The sequence below is a fragment of the Dromaius novaehollandiae genome, chromosome 1, assembly GCF_036370855.1.
Source record: "Dromaius novaehollandiae isolate bDroNov1 chromosome 1, bDroNov1.hap1, whole genome shotgun sequence".
Lineage (NCBI taxonomy): Eukaryota > Metazoa > Chordata > Aves > Casuariiformes > Dromaiidae > Dromaius > Dromaius novaehollandiae.
The window spans coordinates 69,723,150-69,741,845 of NC_088098.1; the positions used below are offsets into that span (position 1 = coordinate 69,723,150).

Consider the following 18,696-nt stretch of genomic DNA (forward strand, 5'->3'; position numbering starts at 1 on the left):
GAAACATGTTGTTCCTTAAATATAGTATTTGCCCAACACTGTCCTCATTGCGACCCATTTTTGGCATGAAATGAAAAAAGAATTATCAATAACTTATTTGTAATATGACAAAGATTCCAACTAACATCAGAGCTATTTTGTTAGGCAATATACAGGCTCACAGTAAAGACAATCCCTGCCCCCAAAGGACTGTTTTGTCTACATTAGTGAATGAGAGACTAAGATATTACATGTGTTATCTCAAGTCACAGAAGAATTCAGTAGCAAGGCTGGGAATTGAATCCTGTTCTCCTGAGTCACAACCCTATGTCTTTAAAGATAAGATCGCCCAGGTCATGCATGTTTTATGTATGTGTATATATGCACGAATACATTCACATTTATCTAGCTTGATGTACAGGCTGAACTGTGGGACTGTAACTTGCTTTTTTTTTTTTTTTTTTTTTTTTTTTTGCATCATGTCTTAGTATGGTAAAGATTACGCTGACAGATTAATTCCACTTGGGAAGGTTACTGTTTAAAAAGTAAGTAAAACTCTGAAAGGAAATGCAAATTTATCACTGGTGAGTTGGCTCAGTTCAGTCACATGCTGTATAATATAACTTATCCTTAGGAATTTATGCTGCCATTGGGTCTGCCTACCAGATAAGCCACAACAAGGTGAAAGTGAGCTGCATCAAGATTCTGATGCCCAGAGCACACAGTTCAGTTTCTGCTGCTTCTTTGTTCAACTAGAGGCTATATAAGAAACAGCATTCTCTCTCAAAACAAGAAGGTAATCAAGGGGGAGATACACAGGTAAAAATTTTATGCTTGGTATTATGCTAATATTTCTGTACATTTCAAAAATACACTTTAAAGTTACTTGTGCTGGTATGGCTGCTTAAAAAGTTTAACCTGGATTGCTTTAATCAGAGAAAACAGAACTCTCTTGCTTGATTTTGGTAAATACAGTCTTCTACTGACATCACAGACTATAGCAACTCCAAAGCATTAGTTTGCCTCTGTAGTTCCAAGTGGTTCAAAAAATGTTTAATGTATTCTTGTAGGTGTAACCGTGTGTCATAAATACACCCGCCAACAAGAAATAAACCCTAACTTGAAAACAACTGTTAATCGATTACTGCAGAAAAAGTGATAAAACCAAAGTGCATAATGCTAAACGGTGTTAATTTGTGGATTTCTGTAGGCTTTGAAAAGCAAAATTAAGACTCTATGGGATTTTGGATGTGTAACATAAACTGTGGGCAACGTGCTTCGCTTGTATAAATCAGCATCATTACATTGAAGCCAGAAGATCTCTGCTGTGCTCCAGCTGAGAAAGTGGCCTACGACTCTGAACACAAGGTGATCAACATTAGTTTTTGTTTGTCTTCATATATGTGGGGTTGAGGGGACAAGAAACTAACAGGGATTTGCTAGACTGTTACTCACGTCCATAAACATTTTTCTTTTTCTGCATGAACGCTGATTCCACTGACTGGTGCAAATTGAATGTGAACAATGTTTCATGCTTCCACACAGCTCTAGACCCCAAAGCTCTTGCAGACCCCAGCAATGATGCCAAGAGATTATACGATCCACAACAAAAAGATTCCAGGCAGGGAGCAGACAGTAGCCAACACTGGCAAACAAGAGGGGCAAAGCTGGCAGCTCTATGCATTGTCCAAGCCTGCTAAATGACCCCTCTTTCCACACAAAAATGCAGGCACATACAAAAGCACTTTTCTTCAGAGCTAGGCAGAATTTTTGCAATGAAACTTGTTACCAGCTCTGCATGTTTAGCTCAGGAGAAACAAGTTCAAAAATCTGTCCAAAAAATTGAAATTTCAAATTTCAGAAAGAAATGCTTTGACTTTTTTATTTTAAGTGCTTTGTTTGGTATAATTTCACTAATGTTAAAAATGATGATCTCAATAAATTGAAAGGGAGGATTCATTCAGGTGCAACAAAATGCCTTGAACGTAAAGTTAGAGGGAAAACTTCCATTTGGTTTGGCCAGCAAACTAAAAGATCACTTTAGTTATAAATTTCTCAGCTTGTTTTCCTTCATTCTGTCCTTCTCTTCATGATGTTGGAATGTGCACGTGAACATCTAATGAGGAATAAATTCAAAAGAAAAGCGATTAGAATATTTGTCGAGATGGATACAAGATGACTTCTGATTCTAATGTACTGGCAGTCTGATGAGAACGTGCAAAGTCAGGTGAACTGTACCTGGATTTGTAGTAGATTGACATAGGGAGATATAAAGGAGGAGAAAGCCAGAACAAAGATGTATGCATTTATATGTACATAAGTGTGTATATGTATGGGGGGGGTTTAGCACATAAAGCTGGAATGGGGAAATCTCCTCCAGCCTATTTTTTGGATTATGCTTGCAAAGCTTTCTGTAACTTTTTGCCTTGAGGTGGTAGAAGAGAAAGTAGAGTAACCATCATGGGTCGTGGTAGCCTGTCAGGTCAACACTGGATATGCAATTCAGCATGCTATAGCCAACTAAATGAAGCCCCTCCACACTCACTTCTAGGTGCCAAAAAGTGATAATCAAACCAAAGAAGGTTGTATATCCAACAGCAGTTGGTTCAAATTAAAATGAGAGAGAGAGGAGGAGCCAAGGAAAAAAGAATTTGTTCTACCTTGTTGACTTCCCACCAGCTCAGGGCCCAGAGCTCACTGGGGACTTTTAAAGAAACCGACATATTTTGGAACTTGATTAGCTTCTTCTGGGTGCACATAATTGCATTGCTTTAATTATAGTCCTTGTAAGGGTTTAGGGTGCTTGTTATTTAGACTGGTGATGGAAAGAAAGGTAGAGAGTTGAGCGGGGCATAAGAAGCCCGTGCCTTGATCACTTCCAGTGCTGTCTGTACCACGGTGGCCTGCTTCATGTGGAATGGGGCATAAACTGGAATAACAAAAAGCACCTTTGTCTCAAAGCACTGGTGCCCGCTGTAAGGGTTGGGGTTATATCTAGGGTGGGATAAAACTACTTCTTTTGCAGCTGAAATTACTACACAGTTACACAAACTACTGAAGTAACTATCCTGATATGCAAGCAGTGTATGGCCCATGTGTAATTAGTTGGTTTCTCAGTTCGAAAAGAAACAAGGCAGACCATGCCAGTCATCTTGGACTTTCATTCTGGTATCATCTGCCTAGTTTTCTTCCACTTTGACTGTGGGCATTTTCTTCCCAGCCACTGGCTGACGTTGTCATACTAGGGAAAAAAGGCTCCTACTGCAACTCTTAGCCAATCTCAAGATGCATTGCAAATCAGAAATCTCTAACGCAGGATCTGTTTAGGCGAGGTTATACTGAATATCTCTTTGGCTGTACTGTCTTCAGTGTGACTTTTTTCCCTGTCCTGAATGATCAGGACTTACTGTTGCAAACAGTAAATTTGTGTTTTGAAAATTAGTGTGAAAGATGAGGTATGTGCAACGTTGCCGAGTTAACTGCGCAATAGAAACCTGGGGCCAGACACACAGTGATTATTGATTGAACTGAAGCCAAAGACTCAGCCCCTTAAGTTTTCCAAATCTCTGGCTCCCTGATGTTGCTGCCTCTCCTATCGCGCTGCATTAACTGAAAGCGTAGCTGGAATGTTCCATGGTTAGTCACAAAAAAGGATCTGTGTGGGAAGGTGAAGGAGGATGGTGGGGGCGGCAGGCAATTCATGGGGAGGGAAAAAAAGGAGCTAGAAAGATCAAGAAATAGAAAGAACATAAGGGGAAATTGCATCTTTCCCTACATTTGAGTGGGATAATCTTGGCGTTTCTGCCACTATGAAGTGCTGCGTGAAGTTATATACCAGCTTGCCTCTTAGTCAAATAATTTAAGACGGCATATCAGAGCAGTCAAGTATTTTGTTGTCCTGTCCCTAACTATGCAGTGCTCCATCAGAGAGCACGGATGAAACAAGTCCGTTTAACTCACTTGCAGCATTGTCCCAGACTCCTGAAATATTCTGAAATGTGGATGGCATTTTTTTTGTTGTTGTTGTAACAACATCTGCAAACATGGTCATTTAAAAACTGCTTGGCCAGTTTGCCTCAGACTCTGTTTTCTCAACAGGGGCTATAAAACCCGAAGGAAACGAAGTCTGAAATTTGCTTACTTAAAAAAAAAAAAAAAAAAAAAAAAAAAGAGAGAGAGGGAGAGATATGAAACTTACCATAAAAGTGTTTTCTATCCTACTTTCCTAATATAAAATGGCTAAGCAGACTTTCGCTCAAACTTTCTATCATAAAAGTTACCTTGCACTGAGACCACACATGGAAAATTTCAGTGCAGAATCTATTTTGTAAAACTTGCAATAGCAAAAAAGATTAGAATGGAATCTGCAGGGCACTTAACTAACCTGCCTGCTCTTAAAAGTTATGTCCTTATCACACATACACGTGTGCACACACGCACAACATGTGGGCACACAGACACACACGGAGAACTATCACAACAATACAAAAATCTGTATTTACCAACATACAGGGCAAGTCATTGCAGTCATTCCCTGTTCAAAGCAAGTGAGAGGAAAGAGTGGTATATCAGATGCTACTGTGTGATAAATAATGGCTGGCAAACAGCATTATCTGTGTATGAGTGTATGTGGGTGTACTCACACAGCTGGTATGCAGTTGCATCTGCAGTATGAATTTGGAAGCTGTTGGCGTGCACTGACAACAAACCTGTAGATACGGTCAGAAATGCAGGTAGCTCCCAGGATGCTTGTGTTATGAGGGAATGGCTTCAGAGAGAACCACTTTGATATCCACTATGGATTTGCATAATAGATGGCCACCAGGAATAGAAGTATAGCAAGGACAGAGAATTCCCAGATTTCCCTTTATAATCTCCTGAGTAGCATACAGAAAAATCTCTGCCTTAGCATATTTCCCACCACCACCATAAAATGGCTGTTTTCTTCCTTGCTAGGAACTTGCAAGTCTTAACTGATGTTTGTAAAACATGCCATGCTTGGAAGGCATGTGCTGTAGAAATGCAAAAAATATAATTAGTGTAGTCATCCAGTGTTAGAGCTTCGTCCAAAGCCTACTGACTTCCCTAAATCTTGGCGCAGGTCAAATAATTTCTAAGTGCTGAGGTTCTGCTGCAATACTATGCTGCATTACTGGTGTTTTGATCCTCAGTTACACAGGGAAGATAAGGAGCCGAGGGCATAAGAAATGCTTCAGGCTTTGCTGCTGAACATCTCTTAGGGAAAATTTGTATTTGGATGTGGGGGTTGTTTGGCCAGCTTGCTATGCACATCTCCATTAAGGCACTTCTGACTAGCATAGAAATCTGAGCTATATCACAAAGAGCCTGCGTACCAAAACGGATCTGAGTGTAACTGTTTTGAAAGGGAAAAGTAAGGAGCCAACGTAACGCAACACACAGGACAGCATTTTTTTAAAGAAGTAATTCAAGTAAAATTATTTTACTGAAATGAAGAGACAGCGGGCTACTGTTGCATCAAGCAGCCTTCTATGCAAAAGGGCTGTACAGTGGAACACATGCCCTCCCATTTCTTTTAATGTTTCCCATCTTGTTCTCCACTTAACACAGACTCTAATGCTCCGTGACAGCACCTGAGCGCCACGGCCAGCTACAAGCCTTTCTGCCGAGCGCCTCAGAGCTGCTGGCAGCCAAAGCAGCCACTGCTCCAGCGGCGCTTGCCAACCGCGTGCAGCCCTCGCTGGCTGCAGGGCGCCCGCGCCTGCCAGGGGCGACCTCTTTGAAGTGCAGCCACTCTCCCCTGCCCGCTTCCCTCCCTTCTGCTAGGTGTTAACACAAACATCTCCCCGTCCAAAATAGTTTCATTATTTATTGGAGGTTACTTTTCTGCCAGCTAAGTCTCAGACTTCGGTAGCTTTGCAGGAGTTGAACAACTGGATATATGTCTCCAAAGATACCATAAAAGCCGGGGTAAAATGGCTATTGAATGTGCGTACAGAGCACCTTATGAAAGTAATCTCTTGTGAGGGTCAGAGCGCCACGCGCCAACAGAAACAGAACAAGAGCCCCCTTCGGAAAGAGGTGCTGACAGTGACAGGTATTAATGCACTGATTACAATGGAAACATTTGTGTATTAATTGCAAACCTCTCAGACTTGCCCCCCTCCCTGTTTTGCTTTTTTCTTTTTTTTTTCTTCTTTTTTTTCTTTTAAGAAAAAGGTGGAGGAGGGAAACTTTTATTATTGCTGATCAGGGAGTATTACTTGCATCTCTCTCATGGCATCTGTTCATGTGCCTGTGGGCTCACACACACAGTTCTCATTTCAAAGCTAGAACAGCTCTCTTAGCTACTTTTCCTTTCCCTTCTTCAGGACTTCAAGGAGCGAGTAGGTTGTAATCGGAGAGTGAGGAGGCTTCGTTATGTGCCAGGCACTACTGACTTACCCCATTGTCCCTGAGCAAGTCACTTCACCTCTTTTATCCTACATCTCGCCACCTGTAAAAAAGGGAGTGTGATATTTTCCTTCCTTTGTTTAATTAACTAACGGTGCTTTAAAAATTCATAGACTGAAAAGCCTTCACATCACTTTTTTTTTTTTAATTAAAACATAATTGACTTCAGGGCATTGTAGAAACCTCCAGAAACACGCAGTTTGATTCTTATATTACATGATTACTGTAGCGGCATTGTTCTAAATAACTTCCATCATTTTTAATGCTAGTCTGCCTGTCTGCAGGGGATGTGCTGGAAGGCAGTCCTGGTCCAGCAAGGTACATCAGTGGGAAAGCAAGCCTCTGCTGAGGATTTCACTAGGAGTGAAATCCTGGTTCACTGAAGGCCATGGGAAAGAGACTTCACCCTAAGCATCAAGAAACGGACGTCTTCCCAAAGTGAGGATTGAATTTGTGCTGTATTGTAAAAGATCACATGTTGCAGGGCATACGTGAGGGGAAAGACGTACTGTTGTCATCTGACCCATCTTTCTGCATGTTGCCAGTGTTGTGTCTTTTCATTCGTCTGCTTGTCTTTGAAGTTTGAAAGTTAGAGATAGAAAAGGATGCCTAGGTCACCTAATTTGTTTTTGTGTTTCTGCAAAGTTGTCTTCTGTAGCCTCTCTTCTGTTTTAGGTATCTGTGCGTTGGGCAGAAAGGAGCAGAGACATGACCAAAATAAGGGCAGCTGCCCACACAGAGATTTCCATTCAGACTTTTTATGTAAGTTCTTCTTTCAGGTAGAAGCTGGGATCTGATTCTGTGATTCCAGCTAATTTGAATATAAGCCATTTTTGTATGCAAAGGATTGCTGACACCAGCGTGTTTCACTGTAATGATTACTATGGAAACGTTTATCTATAAATATAAAATTCTTTAAAGCTTAGCCTTTTATCTTTATAGAAAAAGGCCTGTTTATGTCACTTCTAAGCTTCCAGCTTTAATGTAGACATGAGCTGTTCTCATGCCAAACAAGATAACCTCAGTGTTAGAGCTGTGTGAGCTTTGAAACATGGGAATTTGAGCTAAAACTATTATTTTTTAATATGATATTAGTTGAATGGAAAATATTTTACAATGCCTTACTAAGCCCAAAGCTCTAGCTCACTTGCAGTGTTCTCTTCTGTTGGTTTTATAGTAATGCTGCTTCTATGGAAGAGCTGCTTTTGGCTGCCAGTCAGTCCTTAAACTCTGTGTGTGTGCGCATATATGTGTGGGTTTTGGTTTTTTTGTGTGTGTGTGTGTGTGTGTGTGTGTGTGTGGTGATGAGGCTTGTGAAAGCAGAGCAAAAAATGGAGAAGTTATTTATTCATTAACCTTTTTCTTTTGGAGTGTTTCTAGATGTTGGCTTTTCAAAGCCTATGTAAAAATATGGTTTCTAGGTTTAGGCCCTCAAAAGACTCTTTTTTTCTTATTTTTTGCTAACAATAAAAAAGAGACATGATTTTAAGTTTATAAGTTTAAGGTTTTTGTTAATTAAGACCTACAGTGAAAAGGATGCATTAACAAAGATGAGGAATATTATTTTTCCCCTATGTTTCTATCTAGGGATCAAATTTTTTTTTCTCTTGACTTCGGCATTTATACCCTGTGAAATATCTATACTAATATACGTATTTTTTCAAATCTACACACAGATACCACAAACATCCACATTTGCAGGTACTCTAAAACTATACCATTAGAGTTATTCTCAGATAAGGTGGAGTCACAGGGGTCAAGTAATGTGTGTTTAGGGTCAAAATGTAAAGTGTTCAAAAATGTTTGTAGTATCAGGTCCTCACTGACTTTGGGAACAGAATTCATGACAGGCGCAGAGTAAAACCGTAGCTGATGATGATCAGAAGGTTAATTTGTTATTCATTGGTAGGGAGCCATGGATACCAGGAACCTTGTCTACAAGGGCACAATTCATATATATGTATTAAACTTTCTCTTTATGTAAGTTTTGATTATTAATAGTGATGATTTTTTCCTTACACTTTTGCGTGGAATGAGAAAATGGACAATTAAAATTTTCATTTAAAATTCAGTGCTAGCCTAATGAGCTACAGAACTAAGAGGTTCAGTTCAAGGATAGAGGAAGCTTTACGTTGCCTTTTGTTCTTCGGATTTTATGAGAGGAATAGGGAGATCCTTAGCATAACTTAGATACTAGGGAGATTTAGGTTATAGGTTAGACTCTCTTTCCTGGATCGTTCCATGGACTGCAGTCCCATCGATAGTGCTTCCTGCCCTGGTGTTTGAGGGGGACCCCTTTGTAACACAACTGAAGAGGTTATTGGCGGTGAGATATGTTCTTATTTTGTTGTTTGTTTCCTTCTTTGCTCATCTTTCTTTCTCAGTTTTTCTCACCAGTGAAGGGAATGTTATTAAAGGTCTTTGAGCTCTTAAATGGAAGTGTAGCTGAAGTATAGATGAACCTAGTCTCCATCGGACTGTCCATACCTTTGCATATCTTCACTCTGCTTTTAAAGTTCACCTACAGTTTCATGCTCTGAGAATAGCAGCAATCAGAGAAGTCAATTGGATACTGTTAGTAATTGAACAGATTGCCTGGAAATAAAAGATCTAAGAGCCAGCATTAAACCTTTAAATGGGACATGCAGTAAAAGCACAACAATATACTGTGGCTCCCATAGGGCTGAGGAAAATTCAAATAATAAAGATTTCATGTTGGATTCAAAGAGATACTCCCAAATTTAGAAGCTTATTTGAATCTTATCCCAATAATTCAAACCTGTTAGATCTGTAAAATTAGTCTGTAAATCTCACAGGAAAGGCTGTGGGGTATTTCAGCACTTTCATTTGTGCTCCTGGCAGGAACACGAGTATTAGTATGAAAACATAAAAATGACCATGAAAGTAACTTTTAAAGCAGTAGCAGCTTTTTATTCTCTTTCAAATCCTACAGAAAGGATTAGAGTTGTGGGAAAAGATTTAGCTTACTTTCTATTCAGTCCTAATTGGCTTGCCTAGCCTTGATGTATTAAACCATACATTGTTAATGTCTTTATCACATCTTTTTTTCTTGTCCCATTTCAAGGTTCAGATCACAGTCATCAATCCTCACCAGCAAACAGACTCCATTCTTAGAGCGTTGCTTTGTAAATGAAGCAGTGATTAAACTGGGATGACTAAGGGAAAGGGGTTAGCATGACAACTTGTAACTGGAAGGAGGGGTCCGGATGAAGTTTCCCAAAATAATGACAGGACTATCACTGAGAGGAACTTGCGTCTGTGCTATTCTGCTCAGCCTAACACTGTGAGAGATTCCTCTATCCTCCACCTTGCTCATGTGTCGTTTGGGCTCCAGCAGCACTGCAATTAGAACTAATGCAACAGGGTCCTTGGAACGTAAAGTGCTTTTTTTACTGAATGCCTCTGTGGCATCGCACATGAGAGGAGTAGAGCTATAGCAGTTAGCTGGAAAATGAATGGGTGCCTAGCACAAGTGTGGCAATAATAGCATCTTTTTCCTTTAGTCAGCTGAGTGGTTGGGGGGTATGTTTTATCTGTAGTGGAAAAATATGCACAGATAATAATATCTCATCTCTATGAGGCTGAAGCTGCCTTCACTGGCTGAGGGAAGGGCAAAGCCCATGACAAGACCTGAGTACAGGAGCAGAGCAGCTGGTCCGAGGGCCAGCAGAGAAGCTCACAGACTTAGGTAATGGCATGGTGTCACAGTGCCAAGAGAAAGCGTGGGACCAGCTCTTACACTGAGCTACAGCCAAACCAAAAGCGATAGGACAGTTATCCTATTACTTCAGGCAAAGTGAAGACTGAGCAGAGCAGGAAGTGTTTAAAGCAAACAAGTAGTAGTTTTTGGAAGGTTCTAAAAAAGGCATAAACCCCCCAAATCTTTAATCCAGCCATGGAAATATATTTGGGCAGGGCTTGGAATTCAGAGCTCAAACCTATTTTTAAACAGGATAGATTAGAAAACATTAGAACCTGGAAAAATTCAGTGCTGGATTGAGATTTTTCATTGTGATTCTCCAGCCCTGTATTTGGTGTGATTTTCCTAAGACCCATTACAGAGATCTTGAATGTGAGGTCCTCTGATTTTGTTGATATTCAGGTATATTTCTGCTCAAAATAACATATACTAATACATACTTGTTTTTAATAAGCTCTCTGGAAACAACCTCCCCAGCCTTTACCTCTACTCTTACTCTAAATTCCCTTGTATTCTTGGACTATCTTATCTCCCATGGAACATCTTGCTACTCAGGTATGGCTAATTGCTGAATATATGGGAGAGCCACTGTACAGGAGAGAATTGTGTAGGGACTTTACAGAGCAAATTGCATAGCTTTGCTCCTAATAAACCCTGCCAGACCTGACCTGAGACTGCAAATTTTCACCCAGCTCACAGAAATACCCCTAGTTTCTTTGGCCTGAGGACTGACTAGAATTTTTGGGAGGACAAGTAAATGGCAGTAGCTCCTGCTTATTGTGAATATGCTTTTGCAAGCGGGGCACCTTGTCAGTCCTCCAGAAAATGAAGAGAAGCCTGCATGAAAGTGGGGAACAGTCCAACAGATTTTTGCCTTCACTGACAATAATAAGTAATATTGCAAGGCAGTAACATTGCAAGAGATACTAGTGCAAGGCAGACGTGCCCTGTTCAGTTACCCCGGGATATTCTGACACTCCATTCTGAGGAGGTTGCTGTGTTTTATGTGCAACCTGGACATGTTCATCCCTGTCTCTCCAGCACAACTGTAAATTTTATGCAGAACAATTATTATATGTATATCTTCATATACTTGTGTATTATATGTGTATCTTCATATACTTGAATATTAGGCTGGGGTTTTGGTGGAGAAATCAGCCACAGCTCAGTCACTCCATTCAGTCAGTAGCATCTTTGCTGGAGGATATTGCTGTTACATGGTAATGAGTGTCATCCCTACTGATGTGCTTGAATGTGAAGAGTTTTAGCCTTCCTAACCAAGTACATCATAGAATTGCTAATTTATCTGAGGAACTAACTAATCAGGGCAGGCAAATTTAATAGCAGAAGAGCTCTATCAGATGGCTAGAAAGTGCTCTTTCCAAACCAAATGCATTGCTGTGTTGCTTTGCCTTTTGTTTCTGTGTGTACTGTACGGTTTGTTATGCAAGTACCTGTTTCCATTTACAACTTGATAAATACAAATATATATTTACTTTTCCAACTCTGGGAAAAAGATTGCTAATAGGCTAACATGAAGGGGGCCCAATGTACCTGGAATAATATGAAACACCTTTTTTGTATGTATTAGTTTACATACTGTGTTCAGGAAACAGGGTACAGAAACTTCCTTAAAACTCCAGAAACAATAGCTATTGTTGGTTGCTGATATGGCATGAGCTCATATCCAGGATACCGAGAAAGGAACTCCTGACTACAACAAATAATATATTTCTTAACTCCTGGTGTGAAAGAATGTATTTATTGTTTTTGCAAAGAGAGATGGGGAAATATGGCTTTAAAAAGAAGAGAGGGGGTTGCATGGCAGGACAAAGGCTCAATACTTTCTTTTTACTTTTAAAAATTTAATTAAGGAATTTCTTATGAAAGCAAGAGAAGTTTTATAGTCACGTTCCCAGCAGTCTAGGTTGAAATCTATTTTGAATATGACTGCATTATAGGAAAATGATAGCATCAGTGTGACTGGTCTATAAAACTATTTTTTCTAGATATCATTTTGTCTTGGCTACATCTGAAATGGTTGTGGGAAGTAATTCTTCACATAGCTCAAAGCTCTTGGACAAAGTTACACAGGAATATGTTTCTCTGGATTTTTAAAAGTTGATTAGAGTAGAGGAGCTTCTTTAATGCTACAGTCTGTCAGTCCTTTAGGAGCACAGCCTTAAGTTGTTTGAAAAAGAAATTTGCAGAACACTGGGCTGTTCTATCTCAAAGTGACACTTATGCTAGATTTAGTGGATACTCTTGACTAAACTGTGCACTACAAAAGGAAAGGCCTTGAAGGGAGCCTAATCTTTAAATGGTATGCACCAGTTAAAACACAGGAGTGGGAGTTAGGGGGTTCTCCAGCATTTCTGATACTGTGGCACCAGTCACATCACTTAGCAGAGGAACAGGGAAAGCTCCTTATCTGTCCTGTGGATCCTCCACCCCCAGGGACTGTTACATCTTCTGATTGCTTTAAATGCTGCCCAATAGAGCTGTCTGGAATAGTGTGATGAAGCAAAACTTGTTCGTGATATGTCACTTTACTGAAACATCTTAATTTCTGCAAAGAGCTGCTCAGATGGCTTCTGGGTTCAGTGGGAGTGCTTCATTGCCTTGCTGGAGGTCTGGACTGTGTAACACTGAAGCCGAGCCCCCACTCTCTCCAAAGCGAGCTCTGCTCAGTTGGCTTAAGTGGAGACTCAGCCCTCTGCACTCCCAGTCAGTGCCCTGAGTGCTAAACCACAACAGATGTGATGTAGACTCCCCTGGAAAAGGCAGTTGTCTTTCCTTGTTCCTGACATGAAAGCAAGGGACGCTCAGAACTATTATTATCTTTAAAAAAATGTCTCCTGTACTGAAGTCTCAATTTTAACTACCCAGATGGCTATTTCAGATGTTCTGTGTGTTTATGTTACTATACAGATGTCTTGTACGGGCAAGTATTAAGCCTTGCAGTGACGCTTTTCAAATGAAGTGGAAAATTTTTAAGGATATGCTCAATCAATATTAAAATCTCAATAAATTCTAAGCACCAATGTCTATCAGTGTTTTGTTGTATGCTATATACAGGCACCAGTCTTCTGTAGGGTTATGTATTATTGGCTACTACTTTACATACTTGTCAGAAGAAAAATACAGAGTTGCAGGCTCCAAGCTAGAGATGAAAAATGGAGAGTGATCTTTGATAGGTTATTTTTGCTTGTTTTCTTTTAGAACTGTGCCTGGCCACACTGAACAATTCTCAAAATATCAAAATCATTTGCTAACTTTTTCAGTAAGCAATTCTTGGTTGAAGACAATTTAGAACATTTTCTTGACTATGTGCACTTTGCATTTGCTACAGAAAGAGCATGGCATTCTTTTTGTTCCAGGATTGCAAGACCTTAAAATAACCCAGTGCAATATTGCAGACAAAATAATAAAATACATACTTTGACATTTACTTTTGTTTCTCCAAATTTTAATACAAAATAACTTGCTATGAAACATGCCTATCAAGTGCTAAAGCTGTGCAGCCTGTGGCTTCAAGACAAAAAAGGGTCTAGTTCAAGTTGGTCTCTACAAATGGACTAATATTTGCTCGCCTGGAGTTGCTGATAAGCTAAGGCCCAACTCTTGATTTCCCAGGATAAAAGCAAGGAGTTTTGGATGAGGCTTATTCTGTGTTTTTAGGCTGGCTCCTTTAAAGTGCGCTTAAGGAAACGGTGAAAAGCAAACTAAAATCCCTGGCGGCTGAAATTAAGTGAAACTACTTCAAAGCTGCTAGCTCCCAAGGCTGTGATGCTCAAAGGATGCTGGGCAGATGCTCTGTGTCTGCTCAAAGCCCCATGCGCACGCAGGGCAGTCGGCCCTCGTTCTGCCGGTTGCAAGGTCAAAACCTGCTCTTATAAACCACATTTTACTGTGTTGTCAAGCAAACCCCATCCAGCACTACCTCTGTAAAAATTAACCCACATGGATTTAAAAACATTCAGCAGAGGAACAAACATCCTCTCCAAACTTCCAGAAGTGTGCTGGCAGAGATGAGCAAAAACCCTAATCTATCAGAAATGTGGCCATATTCTGATGTCTGAAAGATAGGCGCTAACTTGGGTTTCAAGTGAGTGCTACTGCATTTAAAGAACAATGGTTGTCTTTATCAGCTAGTTAACTGATGTACACTAAATACTGTAAGACTTTCTTCCAGAAAATAAAGATTGGTTTGTCTGACTGTGAAAATATCACACCACTTAGTGCTGAAATGATGAAAAGTTTGTATCTAGCCTTACAATATCCTTCAGCATTACTGTTGATTCCTCATACCAATGTTTGTAACTGCTATATGATGCTCAGAAAAGCTGTCTAGTTTGAAAAAAAAGCATCTCACTTGACAGGTAGAATTAAATAACCTTTAAAGTATGTAGAGACTTTGCTTATATTTGAGAACACTTTTCCAAATGCTCATATTCCAAGGCAGCCAACAGGACAGCTAATATAAATCTGAGAAGGATAGAAGTAGATTTAGAACTAATTTTGTAGTACTATTTTTGTTACCTTGGAAAACTACAGGGATGTTAGTTTAGTAAATTGCAGCTTTGACTAGAAGGTTATACACTCTACAGTTTCCACAGTATAATCCAGCTACAAAAGCTGCTATAAAGACTGCTTTTTAAATTTTCAAGTGCAACTTTACCAAATTAAAATAACAAAACATTCCTTCCTAATGGGATAAGCCCTGCTCTCCTACCTTCTGATGTGTCTGTATCTCCTCTGATTATTTTACAACAGAAAACAGAAGTTGCTGCACTGAAACTACTAAAAATAATTAATCCTCCTGTGCCAGCTCTTTCCTGTTGATCTTGCTGCCAATTTTGTATCAATATGTTTTTAGACATTCTTATTTCCCCCTACCTCCCATTTAGCTTCCCATTAAAGAAGTGCAGGACTGTAGCTCTTCTAGTACTGGAAATCTTGCTGTTGCAGAATGATACTGAGGCAAATAGCTTAGTGATTTTATTTTATTTTATTTCTAAACAAATGGATTAAGCACTTCTGTTACTACAAATAGCACCACAGTAACTGGGAATAAGTGACAAAGACTCTGGTCATGCTTCTCTGCAGGGGACACTCAACATCTGGGGCTGTGACTCAGTCTCTTCAGTATTAGGACTAAGGTGCTATGAGAAGCATCATGAAAAGCAGCATGTGAAGCTTTTTTTCTTCTTCTGAGGCATCAAACAATAACTTTTGTTACAAACAGGATGCTACCTACATACCGCACTTACCCAATCTGTATTTGCAAGTCTTAAGATAATTGTTATCTTCGTGATACAATCCTCAAACCAGAGAGAGAAGGTTATCATTACCTTTCCCCCTCTCCCTCCATGGTTGTATAGATCTACTCTTAATTTATTTTTATAAGTTTAAATGAGGAGATTGAAACTTCTTTCACGCTGCATCTGTAGTAGAAGCAGCAATCTGGACTCCGATCTTCTTTTGTAAAGAGAAAAAAAAACAGTGGGAAGGAAATATGTAAAAAGCTAAGCAATGCTTTGTCTTCTTATTTCTGGTCCAAAGGTGGGGCTTAAACAGTTCTCCTGAAAGAAAATAAAGCAGACATGAACGGTGCTATAAGATTAAAACGTGCTCTTAGAGGTTGTTTAGGTCCCAGCTCCCTTCCATCGTGCCCTCTATACTAGTACTTGCAAGAAAATGGCCACGTAGAGCCCTTCGCGTTTATTCTAGGCTGCTTGTCCCTCTAGAATAGGGGCCACATACCACAGCTGTCGTATGAAGGAGCTGAAGTGGGAGCTAGAACCAGTTCCTCTGATACTAGTTAAAATAGCTATCTTTTTAGGTATGCACTTAGGATGTGTGTTAAAGAAAGGCACTTGCTCTTTCAGAGGTTGTTCTGAAAAGTATTCTAAGTGCCCCAGGAGTAGCTAAAACATCCTGCGCTACCCACAGGGTGAGAGACCCTATTTAATTTACTTTCCCTTTTGGTCATATGGTGGCTCCATTCTTGCGACTACAGTAAATTCAGTTAATAGACCTTGGTTCTCTATTTGCATGAGCAATTTTTTATTCATCTTCTCAGAATTCCCAAAGGCAAATTTATCTGTGCTACCTTGCTGAATTTTGGGTAGTTTTTGTTTTACTTTGCCTTGCTTTTTCAAGAAAATACGATAGTCAAGGTCAGGAAGAATTCCCCTGGTCAGCCTGGAATATTCCCAACTGAATACTACAGTTGCTATGGTTATGAGCTTCAGCCTCTGTAAAGACAGAAAACATATAGTAAGAAGATAAGCATCAACATAAGATAGCTCTGTTTTGTGGTTTACAAGGGCATCGCCATTATGATGGTGTAATCATGATGGAATTGCAGGACACCACAGAAAGTATTCAGATAGCAGATAATAAGACAACATACAATCCAAAACTTCTCTGTCACAGTAAAAACAGATAAGGAAATGGAAAATTTATACTGAGAGGAGGCCTCTTCAAGCTTGCTCTGTTTCTTTTTAGTATCTAACATTCAGAATTGTTGCTGAAAGCAATACGACAGCTTCACTTCGCTCAAAGCATCGCAGTTCCTCCACAAAGCTCATGATACTGTGGACAATCTGGAAAGGGGAGGATGCAGCTACTCAGAGGGCAGAGAAATCATATCCAGTTGTGGCAGCTACCTCTCTCAAAGCTGTCCCAAAAAGAAGGTGTGACCTTGTGAAGACTGACCAATCTAGTATGCTCCAATACGCTCATGTTTTAGCTTTATCGTTGCAAGAAACTTTGAAGAAATGAACATTTCTGACTTAGCAACAGGAAGCTTTGTATTGCTATGCCACATGGCTCTTTTTGTTATTTTTCTTTAATTCTAAATATTCAAAAACTCTCCACCATTTGCAATATTCGCACTTGCCTCCCTCTCCACTGTTCCTATTTGGAGCTGCTGCATTTTAATCTATTAAATGGTAACCGCTTTTCTTAGAGAGGAGCTGACTGCGTTTCAACAATAAGACCACTCAACGCAGATATATGAGACCTGATCTCTGCTGTTATGAATGGCTTTTTAATTATGGAAACCAAGTGACACAATTCCAAAAGGAAAGCCCAAGTATCCCTTTCCCAGTTTTCCTCCCACCTCCAGTCTTCCGCATCCATACGCCATGACAGACACGACTGTGGTCTATTAGGAAGTAGCTCATTAGAATATCCCTCCAGAATGGGAGAGATCCAAAATCAAGTGCCTTGATTTAACTGTCCAGAGCAGGGTCTAAAATCCAGAACTTTTCAAAGCCCCCATTGACTGGCTGTTCTGGAATGCTGAGTTTATGTTTCGTTTTCAGAAGAAAGGAAGTAGAGACTGGGAATGAGCTGAAAACTTACAAGTTTGTCTCAGTGAGGAGGCAAACTCTGTATTCTCTGTGACTTTACTGTGAGATTTAGTGAGGAATCTGCTTTAGTGCACTTAGTGTATGCAGATAGTCTCCAGCCTTCATTTCCATTTTTCCTGATAACAAGGGAACTCGACAACAGCTGGGTGGGCAATTGGGTATTTGGAAAGTGAGAGGAAACCCCCTGATTTCTGGTGGTAGTTTCTGGCATCCCTAAATGGAGGAGGGCAACTGCTATGCTCATGCATTTGCTATATTGTTGGGCACCAGAAAGAAGCTGCGGCCAGTGCTTTCTTCATTAGTGTTTGTCAAGGCCTTTCTTTTCCCAAATGTAACTTTCCCCATCTGGAAGCAAAGACATTCAGCACAGAAATAAAGCACAAACTAAAGAACAGACTAATCTAAAATGCTCCCTTTTCAGTGCATTGCTCTAGGAGCACACTGGACCAAGACTCTGGGGTCTGCTGAATACTGGTAACCACGTGGGCAACTGTGTGTATCAGGTGTGGGACGGAGCCAGCTCTTACAGATGCAGAGAGATGTTAACGATGGATCCAAAATACTAGACTTGTGGGCAATATCTGGCTTCTTTGTCTCTAGCTGGTGTTTCTACTCTTTCAGATGAAAGTGGCTCAGGTAGGACTGCTCCTTCTAGGAAGAACAGCTGAGTGTGGGAGTGGGGGGTGAAGCTTCCTGCCTGCAGTGACCAGGTGGAAGTAAGGTGAGTGTGAGGACTGGGGGCTTCGGATTCATGCTTATGGGGCACAGAGGTTGCTGTAGAGAGCAGGGTGTTAAACCCACAGCTAGGTCTCTGGTGATGGGAATGAATGGTTCCTAGGGACTGGAGTACCTGTGCAGTTTGTTGCAAAATAGAGCCATTTATTTGTTTAAATCCATGCTTGGAAGCAATGACCTACTTGCAAGAATATAGCTGGCAGGGGAAGACTTGGGTCTGAAACTTTTTTATTTCTGTTCTGCTTTACCTAGCCTCTTTTGAGTTTTCTCCATTTAAAGCCAGTTAATTAGTTTATAATCTAATTAAATTTGGCTTTTTGAGTTTGGTCATCTTTGGGGAGCTCGCTTTAAGGAAAAGGTCTGGGAAGATGTAGTTCAAAGCTCTGACAGATATGGAATCCCGTTGGACTTTCCCCTGTCTCATGCACAGCTTGCTGCCAGTTAGCA

At 40.3% G+C, this 18,696-nt stretch overlaps 1 long non-coding RNA gene across 2 annotated transcripts in view; it reads left to right on the forward strand.

The window, feature by feature from the left end:
* The first annotated feature begins 460 nt into the window (after window positions 1-460).
* Window positions 461-18,696, forward strand: part of LOC112978904 (uncharacterized) — a 65,674-nt gene continuing 47,438 nt past the window's right edge. Inside the window, exons 1-4 of one of the 2 annotated variants that reach the window (XR_003258042.2) lie at window positions 461-524; window positions 614-798; window positions 1,190-1,347; window positions 6,696-6,849. This is a non-coding gene — a long non-coding RNA (uncharacterized LOC112978904). The remainder of the gene's footprint in view (window positions 525-613; window positions 799-1,189; window positions 1,348-6,695; window positions 6,850-18,696) is intronic. The other variant, XR_010389746.1, reaches the window with a different exon arrangement.